The following is a 13,727-nucleotide window of genomic DNA, read 5'->3' as shown; positions in this document are numbered from 1 at the left end:
GGCTTCATTTGCTTTATCGCGAATGATGTCCAACGGATCGGCGGTGCAAAGCCAGGTGCGTAGGGTTATAGCGGGTGTAGTATTGTCTATTATACGATACGGCGTACCAGCATGGTCCAAAGCACTTGCTGTTAAGAAATTAATCAGGGTACACCGGCTGATGTGTCTGCGGGTTGCAAGCGCATACCGCACCATATCTTATGAGGCGGTGTGCGTCATTGCTGGGATGATGCCGATAGACATACTTCTGGAGGAAGATGTGGAGTGCTTCAACGACAGGGACTCGGTGCAAGTGCGACATGTCAAGAGAGCATGCCCGATCAGGAATACATAACAAAATTATAACTCAATTCTATCAATGGTTGTTATTTAAAACAACGTGTGTTATAATTAGATAATTCGATAAAAATGTGTCTTCGGCCAGTTTTATTTCATATCAAAATTATAACAACATTGGTTATGTACATTTACACAAAATAATTGCCTACATTTTTGTTGATATTGGAAAAAAGCGGAAGTAATCACCTCCAGTATAACTTGAATCAATAATCGATGTTAATAGCTAGTACAAAGTTAATTGCCTACATTTTGGATGGAAATCCGGCGTTGTAGCGTACCACATTTTTATACGTAATGTAGGCAATTACCATGAAAGTAGATTTTTGTACCTCATAATCATATCAACGGTTGTTATGATGTTGAAATGAAGGTAACAACCTGTGATACAATTATGTTACGACTAGAGGGAATTTTGATATATTTTTTGTTATTTTAACAACTAACCAGCCAATTTTATAACACATTTTGTTACATTATTTTTCTGAATTAAATAACTCTCCTTGTTATAATTTTGTTATGCAATCTTGATCGGGTGGGACACTGCAGTCAAAGGTCGTTGAACCCACAGACTGATTCCGCAGGTATCGAATTGGATTAGTAGAAAGCATGGTAAGGTCAACTTCCACCTGTCACAGGTGTTGTCTGAACATAACTGCTTTAAAAAGTTCCTGCATAGGTTCGGGTTCGCAGATTCTGCGGAGTGCCCGGAATGTGTAGGTGAGGTAGAATCGGCAGAGCATGTGATGTTTGCATGCCCGTGATTCGATATTGAACGCAATGCCATGATGCTTGTCAGCGGCATGAATACAACCCCGGACAACCTCGTTGAGAGGAAGTGTCGGGAAGAGGTTATATGGATTGCGGTTTACACAGTGTCTCAACAGATTATGTCGAAACTACAGCGCTGGTGGCGTCTTGAACAAAATCAACAGCGGCTGTAGAGACTACTGTGATTTTGAGCGAAATAAAAAGAAAGGTTTGGAAAAGGTTTGTTTTTTTTTAAATGGTATATTGGCCAAAAAATCGGAATCCAGAGTCCGCTCAACCCAATTTTTAATGGAAAACAACATGGAACAAGAATCCCCGCCGAATATAACTTGTTGTTAGCAAATCAGTAAAGGATAAAAGGCAAAAAAGTGAATCAGACTTTTCCACATGTTTTTGAAACAATAAGACAAGAATGCAACTTGTTGCAAGTGGATCGTGATGATGATAAGTGTCTAAAAGTGAGCTAGAAATTTGTACAAGCTTTGTTATAAAAAAAATATTTAAGCCATAGCTTCCGAGCCCATAGTTCGAAATGGCCAATTTTCAATAGAAAACAATGAGACAGGATTGCTCGTCGAATGCAGCTTGTTGCGAATTGGCTAAGAGTAAGTGCCAAAAAAGTACGATAGAGTTTTGCGCACCTACATACACAGACATCACGTCAATTCGTCGAACTGAATTGTCGGTATATGACACTATGAGTCTCCGGGCGTCCTAAGTTTAGTTTTGGAGCGAACATATAGCCTTTATGTATACTTAGTATACGAGAGCAAAAAGCAAAAAGCGGTTGCATTCCAACCTTATATCGAAATGAGAAATAATGTTATGTGGAATGCCATCAGTTGTTATGCTTGATTGTCAAATCAATGATGACCAGAAAACGGCTTTACTGTTGAGATCGAAATAAGTTTCTTCAACATTCTGTGATCAGAAGGCTTTCTAAAACTTATTTGTAGAGGTTGTTCATTTTCTTCAACTTGATGATTCTAGCAATCTTATCGTCTCAAGCAATATTCGAACAATTCGATATGTATATCAATAAGGTCAATCATTCCGCTCAAAAATCGAATTTCTTCTGAACTGCTAAAACGGCTTTGAAATACGTGGATCTTCTTCCTATCCATTAATTCATTTGTATTGACTAGCTTTTGCCATTAACATGGTTATTAAACTTGTTCAAATATTTCAAAGATCCTTAATAGACACTAAGCACACAATCAGTTGAATCTACAATTCCAAACGAAGAAATACTGTAACATAAACACCATTCTACAATTCACGTTCAATTTATGTTCTTCCTGCAATCCATTTCCTGATCCAATTGCTGGTCCTACCCAACCGAGCACCTGCTGGGTGTTGGCCCAACTCTGACCTGAAAACAAACAAATTTCTCCGACCGCATCCATTACCAATAAATATTCATATCTGGCGATTATCTCGCTTGCCAGAATGCATCTCATCTTTTCGGTCCTGGCCTGGCAGGGACTGGCTGATCGCCGGACCGGGCCAAGAGCGCATTAATCCCATATTCAGAAGACGCCTTTCCACATCTACCTGGAGCTTCTGTGCCGTTCAACAACCAGTCCCTGAGTATAACTTGCAGTCGCCGAGCGAACAGCTTTGGCATAAAAATTATAAAAGCAAGCACTTTTGCATTCCACCATCATTGCATTGCATGGTCAGAGGAAGATGGCTTGGCAGAATTTGCCGTAGTCTAACGAAGAGTTCACGGGATGCGAGGAATTTGAAATTTTCCATCCCTTGCATATAGCATTATCACTCTCGCTCTTCTCTTCCAGCTGGAGGGACCGGACAAGAAAGATTGCGAAGCTACAAGAAGTGATGCATATCTTGCTCAAGCTGCAGAAGGTTCAACTGGGGAAAACCGCAATTGCTGGGCTTTCTTCGCTCTTTATTTATCTCTCACTTCCCATGCCTACATATGACTATGGCCCAGTTTGAAGTCACCACAACCAAATGCCCACCGACAGCAGACCACTTTTTCCGTGTTCGAGTGACGATGATACTCACACGTACAATGTTCTAATTTCCGTTGGGTGGTGTCCCGAGATGCATCTAACTTGAGTGCACGGGTGGAAGGCGCAAAGTGAACGAAGAGTGGACGGACATAGGAAAACAAGGTTTCTGTGCCACAGGGACACCAAAGTGGATGCTGTTCGCAGCTTTTCCTTTTCGTTTACACACAAGAGCCAGTTTCTGCCGTGTTGAATGAACGGCCGCCCATTTCGTTGATTGCTGTCGGTGGCGCAGGGCTGGCCGAGACTGGATCGACATCGACATCAATAAAATGCATCATGCTTGAAAAATGTTGGTAAATAAAATGTACTTTTGGAGGAAGAAAAAACAAAGCCAAAGCTATGTATGTTTACTGCTCCATGATGCCATTAGTCAGTTTTCTCATAAGGTCAGCTTTCTCCTTTTCATAAATGCAAAATGGTTATTTGGCATAAAGTCATTTGGCATAACGGACATTTGGCATAACTGATATTTGACATATAAATGAATCGCAACAAAAGAGTAAATCATTTGGAATAATTAGGAACTGTGAAAAAAGGGTTATCTGATGTATTTTTTCGTTCAAATATAGTAGATCGATGTTAACAGTGGATTATTCGCCGCAAAATTGTATAGGATTGGCATCGACTATTTTCCGGCGAGTAATGATAACAACATTAGTTTGTCAGACTGTCCAGACGTTTCGGTTGATTTACTTCGGCCTTCCATCATCTTTTGCCCTTGTGAGGGTTTAGGGTCATTTGGCCGAATGCCGTTTGGCCGAATAGTTGAAATATGCTTCCTTATTGAGAGTGAGAAGTGAGAAGGGATTAGTGAGTAGCGAAAAGTAGAAGTGAGAAGCGAAATGTTCGAAGTAAGTAGTGTGTAGAAGTTAGAGGTGTGCAGTAGAAGTGTGTAAGTAAGAAGTGAGAAGCGATAAGTGAGAAATGAGAAATGAGTAGCGTGAAGTTATTGATGAGAAGTGAGATGTAATAGACTAGAAGTGAAGAGTGAGATAGCAAGGAGTAAGACATACGAAGCGAAAGGTAAGAATGAAAAATAAATAAGGAAGATGAAAGAAGAAAGAAGGGAGAAAAGAGAAGGAAAAAGAAAGAAGAATGAAGAAGGAGGAAGGAAGAAATGTGGAAGAAGAAAAAAGGAAGGGGGGATAGAAGAAAGAAAAACTAAGAAGTAGGAAGAAGAAGAAAATGAGATGGAAGAAGGAAGAATGAATAAGGAAGAAAGAAGCAAGAAAAACGAAGATGGAAGAAGATAGAAGGTCGGATAAGAAAGAAGAAGCAAGATGAAAGAAGGAAGACGGACGAGGGAAGAAGGAAGAAAAAAGAAGTAAGCAGGGAGAAGGAGAAAGGAAGAAGATGGAATAAGAAAGAATAAATGTGTAAGAAGAAGAGAAAAGAAAGAAGGGAGATGGAACAAGATGGAATGAATAAGGAAGAAGGAAACGGTAAAAGAAAGAAAGAGAGAAGAAGGAAAAAAAGAAGGAGAAAGAAGGTAGAAGGTAGAAGGAAGGAAGAAGAAAAAATAAGGAATAAGGAAAAAGAAAGAAGGAAGAAGAAATACGGAAGAAGATAGAGGAGAAGAAGAAGAAGAAAGAAGAAATGTGCACGAAGAAAGGAAGCAGCGAGAAGGAAGAAGGAAGAAGTAAGAAGTAAGAAAAATGTAGAAAGAAGGGAGAAGAAAGAAAAAAAAATAAGAAAGTAGAAAGGAGGAAGAAGAAGGAAAGAAGAAAGAAATAAGAAGTAAGAAGGAAGAAGGGAGAAAGAAAGGAGAAATAACATGGAATAAGAAAGGAGGAAGAAGGAAGAATGTGGAAGTTAGGAAGAAAAAGGAAGAAGTAAGAAAGAAATAGAAAGAAAGAAAAAAGGATGCACTAAGAAGAAATAAGTTTTATTTTCACAATTTTCAATACTCATTTCTCGCTTTTCATAATTCTCATCCCAATTCTCAGTTCTCAATTCTAATTTCTTGTTCCTTATTTCTAGCTATTTTGTTCTCACTTCTTGGTTTCAGTTCTTAGTTATCTGTTCTCTGTTCTCAGTTCTCAGTTCTATGTTCTCAATTATCAGTTCTCAGCTCGCAGATCTCTGCTCTCAGTTCTAGTTCTATTTTTTCAGTTCTCAGTTATTATTTTTCAGTTCTCTGTTCTCAACTCTTAGTTCTCAGTTTATTTATACTTTTCACTTCTCACTTCCCACCTGTCTCTTCTTACTTCTCACTTTTCACTTTTCATTTCTCACTTCACACTTTTAACGTCTTACTTCTCACTTCTCACTTCCAACTTTTCACTTCTCATCTTACTTTCCATGTCATATGTCATATCACACTTTTCACTACTCGAGATCTGAGATAATTTTTTTTAACTATCCGGCCAAATAGCGTTGAAACAAACAACATTCGGCCAAATGGACTGACACCGTTATTGTAATAATGGCTGTCTATTAGTTGTTGTTGTTCTTATTACTCGCCGAAAATAGTCGATGACAATCCTAAACAATAAATTAGATCGGGGATATTTTCTGATAAATTCAGACTTATGGTAGGCATTTTAGAAGGACGGGAAACGAAACGGCAGAACTCCTTCCGAGAAATGAATCACAATCATTATTGATTTATTTCATGCTAACGCCTATTTTAAAGTAGGGGATTATATTTACCACTAGCAGACCCAAGGAACTTCGTTTCGCCTTAAATTTATTTACTCTCTGTTTTTTTTCGAGTTATTTGCAACAATTTATGCTCCATTTGTACGGGAGTCCCCTTTCCTGAAGGGGGAGGAGGTTTGAACCACCACAGAAACATGTATCATTCCCTTCCATAACCTCCACATGCCAGATTTGATTCTATTTGATTTGTTATGAAGAAATTTGTGTTATATCTGTATGAGAGCCCTCCTTTCCATAGGGGAGAGGGGTCTCGGACCAGCTTAAGAGCCTTTCCGGGCCCCAAAAACCTCTCCAAAATTTTTATGCCGATCAGTTTAGTAGTTTCCGAGTCAGGTCAGACAGACAGAAATTCATTTTTATGTATTTAGATTTTTTTATTCCATGCTAACGCCTTCATCCAAAAGATTGAAGCTCATTCATCATTGCTTTATTCTGGACAAAGCTTACTTCCTATAAAGGAATTATATTAACCTTGACCTTATTCTTGGCAAACGTTCACTTTTGCAGAAGGCCTTATTCCGGAAAACGCCTACTTTTAAAGTAGGGATTACATCCACCATTGCTTATATCCAGGAAAGCACCTACTTTTAAAGATGGTATCAGATCCACCATTGCCTTAGTCCAGGTAAATGCGTAGTTTCAAAGAAGGGATCACGTCTATCATTGCGATTATCCGAACAAACGCCTACTGCCAAAGTGAGAATCACATTCGCGTTGCCTTATTCCCGATAGATGCGTTATTTTCGAAGAAGAAAACACATTAATCATTGCTTTTTGCTGGGCAAATCATGAATCCAATGGTTAACAATTATAATTATCATTGCTTTATAACTGGCTCATACATGCTTTCTACGAAAGAATTATGTCTTGTTAATATTAATATCGACGGCTTTTATATAGGGTAAATCACTACTTGGGCCTATGGACCCGATTCTCTACTCACTGCCTGCACAGAAAACTAATGATTTATACTGATAGGAAGCCGTAGGTTTATGATTTATAATTTTAAAAAAGTCTCTCATTTATCTCGCACAATATTGAATATTTTTTAACCATTTATTTTACTAAATTAATGATTTTGTGTGTGTTACTTCTACGTGAAGTTAAACGATTTACAATGATATGGAAATGCTAATATTATCTTCCAAACTTAGACGTACATGATCATGACAGAATTAGAGGCGAAAGTATAGAATTGATAGTTCCGTTAGGATACAGGCAGGTATGAAGAATGTTTTTATAGAAGTCGATTTGAAAGCGAGCAGAGGCCAATAATTTGTGATGGCATATATCGCACGACCTCCCTTCTGCCAAACTCCCGTATGAAGGGGGAGGGAATAATATCAGTGTGGAAGCTGGTATATCTCAAAAAGAAGTCAACTCCATTGCAGTACAACACGGGCCACAAAATTCAGAAAAAGTTGCTTCCTGTCATGAATATCAATTAAATAATGCAGTTGAACGCATGGTAGGCCGGAATGGGGTAAAAACCCTACATTATTTCTGTTTTTTTCCAGCACCACTTAGTGTAACAACTGGAATAGTGAATACACAATTATGCCAAATGATCTCATGCCAAATTAATTTACACCAAATGGTACGCTCCCTCTTCAATTCACATGTATTTGTGACAATTTGGAACTTTGAAAGTGAAGTTATAAATACCTTCGTTATCAAAATCCCAAAATGTCACAAACACTGGTTACGCGAATGCAAACATCTTACCATTTTTGAATTATTTTTATTTTTTTTAACTTTTAAGTATTTGTATATCATGAGGCTAACACGATGATACTCTTACGCTTTTATGCCCTGGGAAGACGACAAAATTTCCAACCTGAAAATTTCCTATACCGGACCGGGAATCGAACCCAGCCACCTTCAGCATAGTCCTGCTTTGTAGCCGCGCATCTTACCGCACGACCAATGAAGACACATGAATGAAAACATGCATCAATTTCATTTGTAAGCAGCACTACAATACTAACAAAACTTGAAGTCAATGCTCTGTTTTTCTTGGGAAAAACTCTGAATAGTACCTCCAAGTTACGGCTCTGACTGTGCCGACTGCATCGGGACTATGCGAGGGGATGCCCGAGGTGGGGTATTCATAAAATTCAGTTTCCCATAGAGGGCAGGGTGAGAAATCTGGTACCAAGTGCAAAACGAGTCACTAGTCAGCAGCCGTTTGTGGGACGGAAAACGAAATGTAGCGACGTTGGCAAGGGTTGGGATGAATTCCGCTCGCTCACAATATAGTGCAAGAGGCATCCGAAAAAAAAATATATAGGATATGATAAATGTAAAGTTTTTTTTTCTGGTTAGAGAAGGGATCCGGTGGGGTGTGTCGAGGAACGACGAAATATGGAAATTGGGATTGGTGGCAAGGAATCACTTCCTCTCGGTTGTAGTTATGACTATATTAGTGTATACTCTCGAGGTGCCTTTGCTGGAATATTGGATATGCTTGCGGCGAGGATGCTGTGTGGAAGGATGCTCCAGTTATTTTGAGTTGGGGAAATATAGCTTCCGGGAGAAGTTTGCTCTTTGTGTAATAGCGGCCGAGTTGAAATTTGTCTTTCAACAGAATACGATTAAAGCTAGGATATTAGTTCAGTAGCTTGAAATGATCAATTTCAGTCATACTCACAGATAGCTGAGGTGGTTGTTCAATTTATTATTCATTACCTGTAAGGGAGAAAGAAATGGAAAATATTAGAATTGAATTCTAAAGCCGATTTATTTGAGTTTTTTTTTTCATTCGCCTATTCAATTCGGTACCGTCCTAATCGACGAGGCCCAGCAACGATCAGGTTTGGCTCGGGTTGATCCTGGACCTGCAGCTGGTTTAAACGCTCTAAACGTTAGGGATTAGAGTTTTCGATCGATGGAGCTTAATATGTTTCCATTTGGTAATGGGTAAATCATTTATCTTGAGACTGGGCCCAGAGAGGCAGTGTCGCCCATTGCACTCGTGTTCGTGGACATTTTTGGATGGCCGGATGTCATAGGATGTCGTCAGCGTAGACAAAAAAATCCTTTTGGTTGTCCGTTAAAGACCCCGTTCAAGGCGACCTGAAAAAGGGTCACTGCCATCACGGGACTTTGTGGGACTCTATGTTTTAATTCAGGTAGGTTGTGGACACAAAGTTACTCATTAGGACTTGAAAATACCGACTGGAGATAAAGTTGTAGAATAATATTTCCGGAGGATCCCATGTTTAGGCACCAGTGGGGTCCATGTGCGATTAAACGCCTTCGTAATATTCAGTGAGAGTAAGTCGGCGTATTTCCCTTGGTTGAAGACGTTCTGGAGTACGTGCTGTAAATACTTTGGAGATGCAGGAGGTAAGACAGATATAAGTCTGAAGATAAGGATAGATAAGTCTGAGGCAGTAGAGATTTCACACTAGAACCTTGTATTTCAGGTTCAGGATTACTATACACTTCCTTCCATAGGCGCCAACTTTGGGGGGCGAGGCACTTTTTGTCCCCTCAATAAATATATTGCCCCCAATATATTTTGCCTTCAAATATTAATTTTTGAATATTATCCATAAATTTTCATTTTATTGCATCGGTCGATTCAAATAGCTACACCCAACCGGCGGATGTTAGATTTTCCAACAATTCTGTATAAGAATCTACCAAAACCTGTATAAGAACTGGGCATATGCGAAATTGTTAGATTCTTATACAAATATTGTATTAGAGTCTACAATTTGTTTAAGCTTTTCTTACATTTTGTTTGTATAAAATTCTAACAATTTCGCATATGCCCAGTTCTTATACAGATTTTGGTAGATTCTTATACAGAATTGTTAGAAAATCTAACAACCGCCGGTTGGGTGTACCAGACAATTTTATTTATATTGGATGTGCAATTCATTCTTGCGTTGCTGTGTGCATTCATGACCATAAAAATTCTTGATGACGAAAAGAGAGCTTTATTTGTTCATTGCTTGGCTCAATTATTAAATTTGGATTCACAAGAAACCATCGAGACTATTCCTGCCAGTATGGATACATCAACCATGGTTTTAAGTAGGGATCCTATAGTAAGAGATGGGCGAATAGTTTTCCAGGCGATTTAGCAACGCTGTTAATTTCGTAAACAAACGCTGCCAGCACTTGCCGTAGCGTAAAATGTTGTAGCTTGAACATGACTTTGCAATTGATGACACTTTTCGATTATGTTGTCTATCCTCCATCCGTGCATTATCACTAAAATAAAAGTGCAGTACAAAAGAACAAAATACAATGCATAAAGTAGACTACTTCTACTTGCGAAAGAAAAACAAATTGTTAATTCGATTAAACTTTTTGAAAAATCTTTTCCATTACAATCGCAATACCTTCCACTCTGCAACAATAACGATGTTCATTTGGCTCAGATTTTGACAGTTCTTAATGCTCGATTGGCTCAAGACGGCCGCTATCGCACATCTCTGAATGTAGGATCCCTAGTTTTAAGGATATGATCAATTTTGTCAAAGTTTCTCCAAAACAGGCTTTCAGGGATCTATTTTGTCTGAGCCTTTGTTTAAGGCATTCAAATATAATGATACCACCTATCTAGGATCGCTTTGTCCAGTAAGATGGACTGTTAACAAGTTAGGGGAGAACAGTGCATAATTCACCCCTGGGTAAAATGGCCTCTCTCATAAAATCACTAATATAATCATTTGTAGGACATTTATGAATGGTTATTAACATCACAATTCAATATTAGCTGCAATGGAAAAAGGAGCAAAATCCTTTCATTTTCATTTAAATTTAACGATCAGTGTATCTTTCACCTCATCCGTAAGATTGTCGTTCAATCCATTAAGACAAAACAAACAACCATTCGTTAACCATTATTTCACATGCAATAAAGTCATTTTACACCACCATTCGGGCGTTTTGCCGCAGGCCCCTTTTTAAAATATTTCTTAAATGCGTTAAAAAGTCATGAAAACCTTGTTGTTTTGAATGGGAGACAATTGTACAATGTAGCTGGTTTTGTAAATTTTACATCTACACGTTGAATTGATTCGATTTTCTTGTTTATATAGGTGGAAACACCGAAAAAGCTAAAGGGGTGCATTTTGGACTGTTCTACCCTATGTGTCGATGTTGTCTGTCCTGGCGAACTATTCTGGTTTAGTTGAATTTGTCTAACAATGATGCTTCCGGCGACGCGGAGCGGTTGATGGTGCAACCACATTTGATAGATATTCTGCCAAAAATTGTCAAGTATGTAAAGGTATTCATCACCATTCCAATATCTGCTGCTACTGAGCGATCGTTTTCTGGGCTCCGAAGTTTGAAAACCTATCAGCGACTGAATGCCATATCTCTACTGCACTTCTACAAGGACATGGCGAATAAATTGAATGTGGATGAAGTGGGTCATCAATTTATTTCCAGAAATAGCCACAAAATAACAAGTTTTATCTGTAAGCAGGGGCTAAGGTTTTTAAAAATCGATTGAATAGATGTTCTAAAGAGCTGAGCAGAATAGATACGTTACGTTACGTTACGAATACGTTACGCTCGGAAGCCTCCTTTCAAGAGGCTCGGAAGCCTCCTTTCAAGAGGCTCGGAAGCCTCCTTTCAAGAGGCTCGGAAGCCTCCTTTTAAGGAGGCTCGGAAGCCTCTTTTCAAGAGGCTCGGAAGCCTCCTTTCAAGAGGCTCTGAAGCCTCCTTTCCAGAGGCTCGGAAGCCTCCTTTCAAGAGGCTCGGAAGCCTCCTTTCAAGAGGCTCGGGCCTCCTTTCAAGAGGCTCAGAGCCTCCTTTCAAGAGGCTCAGAAGCCTCCTTTCAAGAGGCTCAGAAGCCTCCTTTCAAGAGAGCTCAGGCCTCCTTTCAAGAGGCTCAGGAAGCCTCCTTTCAAGAGGCTCAGAAGCCTCCTTTCAAGAGGCTCAGGAAGCCTCCTTTCAAGAGGCTCAGGAAGCCTCCTTTCAAGAGGCTCAGAAGCCTCCTTTCAAGAGGCTCAGAGCCTCCTTTCAAGAGGCTCAGAAGCCTCCTTTCAAGAGGCTCAGGCCTCCTTTCAAGAGGCTCAGAAGCCTCCTTTCAAGAGGCTCAGAAGCCTCCTTTCAAGAGGCTCAGAAGCCTCCTTTCAAGAGGCTCCAGCCTCCTTCAAGAGGCTCAGAAGCCTCCTTTCAAGAGGCCTCGGAAGCCTCCTTTCAAGAGGCTCAGGAAGCCTCCCTTTCAAGAGGCCCAGAAGCCTCCTTTCAAGAGGCTCAAGGCCTCCTTTCAAGAGGCTCAGGAAGCCTCCTTTCAAGAGGCTCCAGCCTCCTTTCAAGAGGCTCAGAAGCCTCCTTTCAAGAGGCTCAGAGCCTCCTTTCAAGAGGCTCAGAAGCCTCCTTTCAAGAGGCTCAGGAAGCCTCCTTTCAAGAGGCTCGGAAGCCTCCTTTCAAGAAGGCTCAGAAGCCTCCTTTCCAAGAGGCTCAGAAGCCTCCCCTTTCAAGAGGCTCAGAAGCCTCCTTTCAAGAGGCTCAAGCCTCCTTTCAAGAGGCTCAGAAGCCTCCTTTCAAGAGGCTCAAAGCCTCCTTTCAAGAGGCTCAGGCCTCCTTTCAAGAGGCTCAGAAGCCTCCTTTCAAGAGGCTCAGAAGCCTCCTTTCAAGAGGCTCAGGAAGCCTCCTTTCAAGAGGCTCAGAAGCCTCCTTTCAAGAGGCTCAGAAGCCTCCTTTCAAGAGGCTCAGAAGCCTCCTTTCAAGAGGCTCAGAAGCCTCCTTTCAAGAGGCTCAGAAGCCTCCTTTCAAGAGGCTCAGAAGCCTCCTTTCAAGAGGCCTCAGAGCCTCCTTTCAAGAGGCTCAGAAGCCTCCTTTCAAGAGGCCTCAGAAGCCTCCTTTCAAGAGGCTCAAGCCTCCTTTCAAGAGGCTCAGAAGCCTCCTTTCAAGAGGCTCAAGCCTCCTTTCAAGAGGCTCGGAAGCCTCCTTTCAAGAGGCTCGGAAGCCTCCTTTAAAGAGGCTCGGAAGCCTCCTTTCAAGAGGCTCGGAAGCCTCCTTTCAAGAGGCTCGGAAGCCTCCTTTCAAGAGGCTCGGAAGCCTCCTCTCAAGAGGCTCGGAAGCCTCCTTTCAAGAGGCTCGGAATTCTGTCCCATTGTTTCCTATTGAAAATTGGCCAGGTCGGACTATGGGCTCGGAAGTTATGGCCAACATACCATTTTTTCACAAAAAATCAATTAAAAGATTTGTCTATGTTCATGATGTTTTGACACATCATGTACATGATTACTACTGGCTTTGTATTGAGCACAGCTGATTTTGTAGACCAATAGGTCTGAACTCCAGAACGATTTGGAGAACTTAGAACATCTGGTGACGGTATACTAAAATCGTAAATCATGCGCGTGCCCTCCAAAGGTCTGTATGTACACCGTTGATTTTCCATTGGCTTTGTGTCGAGTCAAGTTGACTTCGTAGACCAGTTAGTATAAACTCCAGAATGATTTGGAGAACTTGAAATATCTGATTTGGACTTATCTGAATCGTAAATAAAGCGCATGGCATCTAAGGGCATGTATAGACACCAAGGATTGCTATCTTCTTTCTATTAAGTCCAGTTGACGTAGTAGATCAAATGCTATGAGCTCCAAAATGATTTGGAGCACTAAGAACATCCGGTTTGGACTAAATCGTTAATCATTCGCATGGCCTCTAGGGACATGTATTTTACACCATGGGATGTTATTGGCTTTGTATCAAGCGTAATTGACCTGGTAAGCCGAGGTTCTAAACTTCAGAATGGTTTGGAGAACTTCTAACATCTTTAGAAATATTGACTATCATCATCTCTGAAATAGTAATGGCCACATTTTTGAGAAAAAACAGTAATAAAATCGTTCATGCGTTCATTCATATAAAGTGATCAACAGATAATCCTTTCTCCGTTGATTGCAGAATGAAGGTGTGGCCGATAAGAAATCTGAGGTC

At 40.4% G+C, this 13,727-nt stretch overlaps 1 protein-coding gene across 1 annotated transcript in view; it reads right to left on the bottom strand.

The window, feature by feature from the left end:
- The window catches only part of LOC134218411 (uncharacterized), a 467,105-nt gene that overhangs the window by 262,536 nt on the left and 190,842 nt on the right, over positions 1-13,727 (bottom strand). The window lies entirely within an intron of this gene.

This window comes from Armigeres subalbatus, chromosome 2 (assembly GCF_024139115.2).
Source record: "Armigeres subalbatus isolate Guangzhou_Male chromosome 2, GZ_Asu_2, whole genome shotgun sequence".
NCBI classification, from domain to species: domain Eukaryota; kingdom Metazoa; phylum Arthropoda; class Insecta; order Diptera; family Culicidae; genus Armigeres; species Armigeres subalbatus.
Note: the sequence above shows the minus strand (reverse complement) of the source record. Positions and strands in the feature narration are given on the sequence as shown.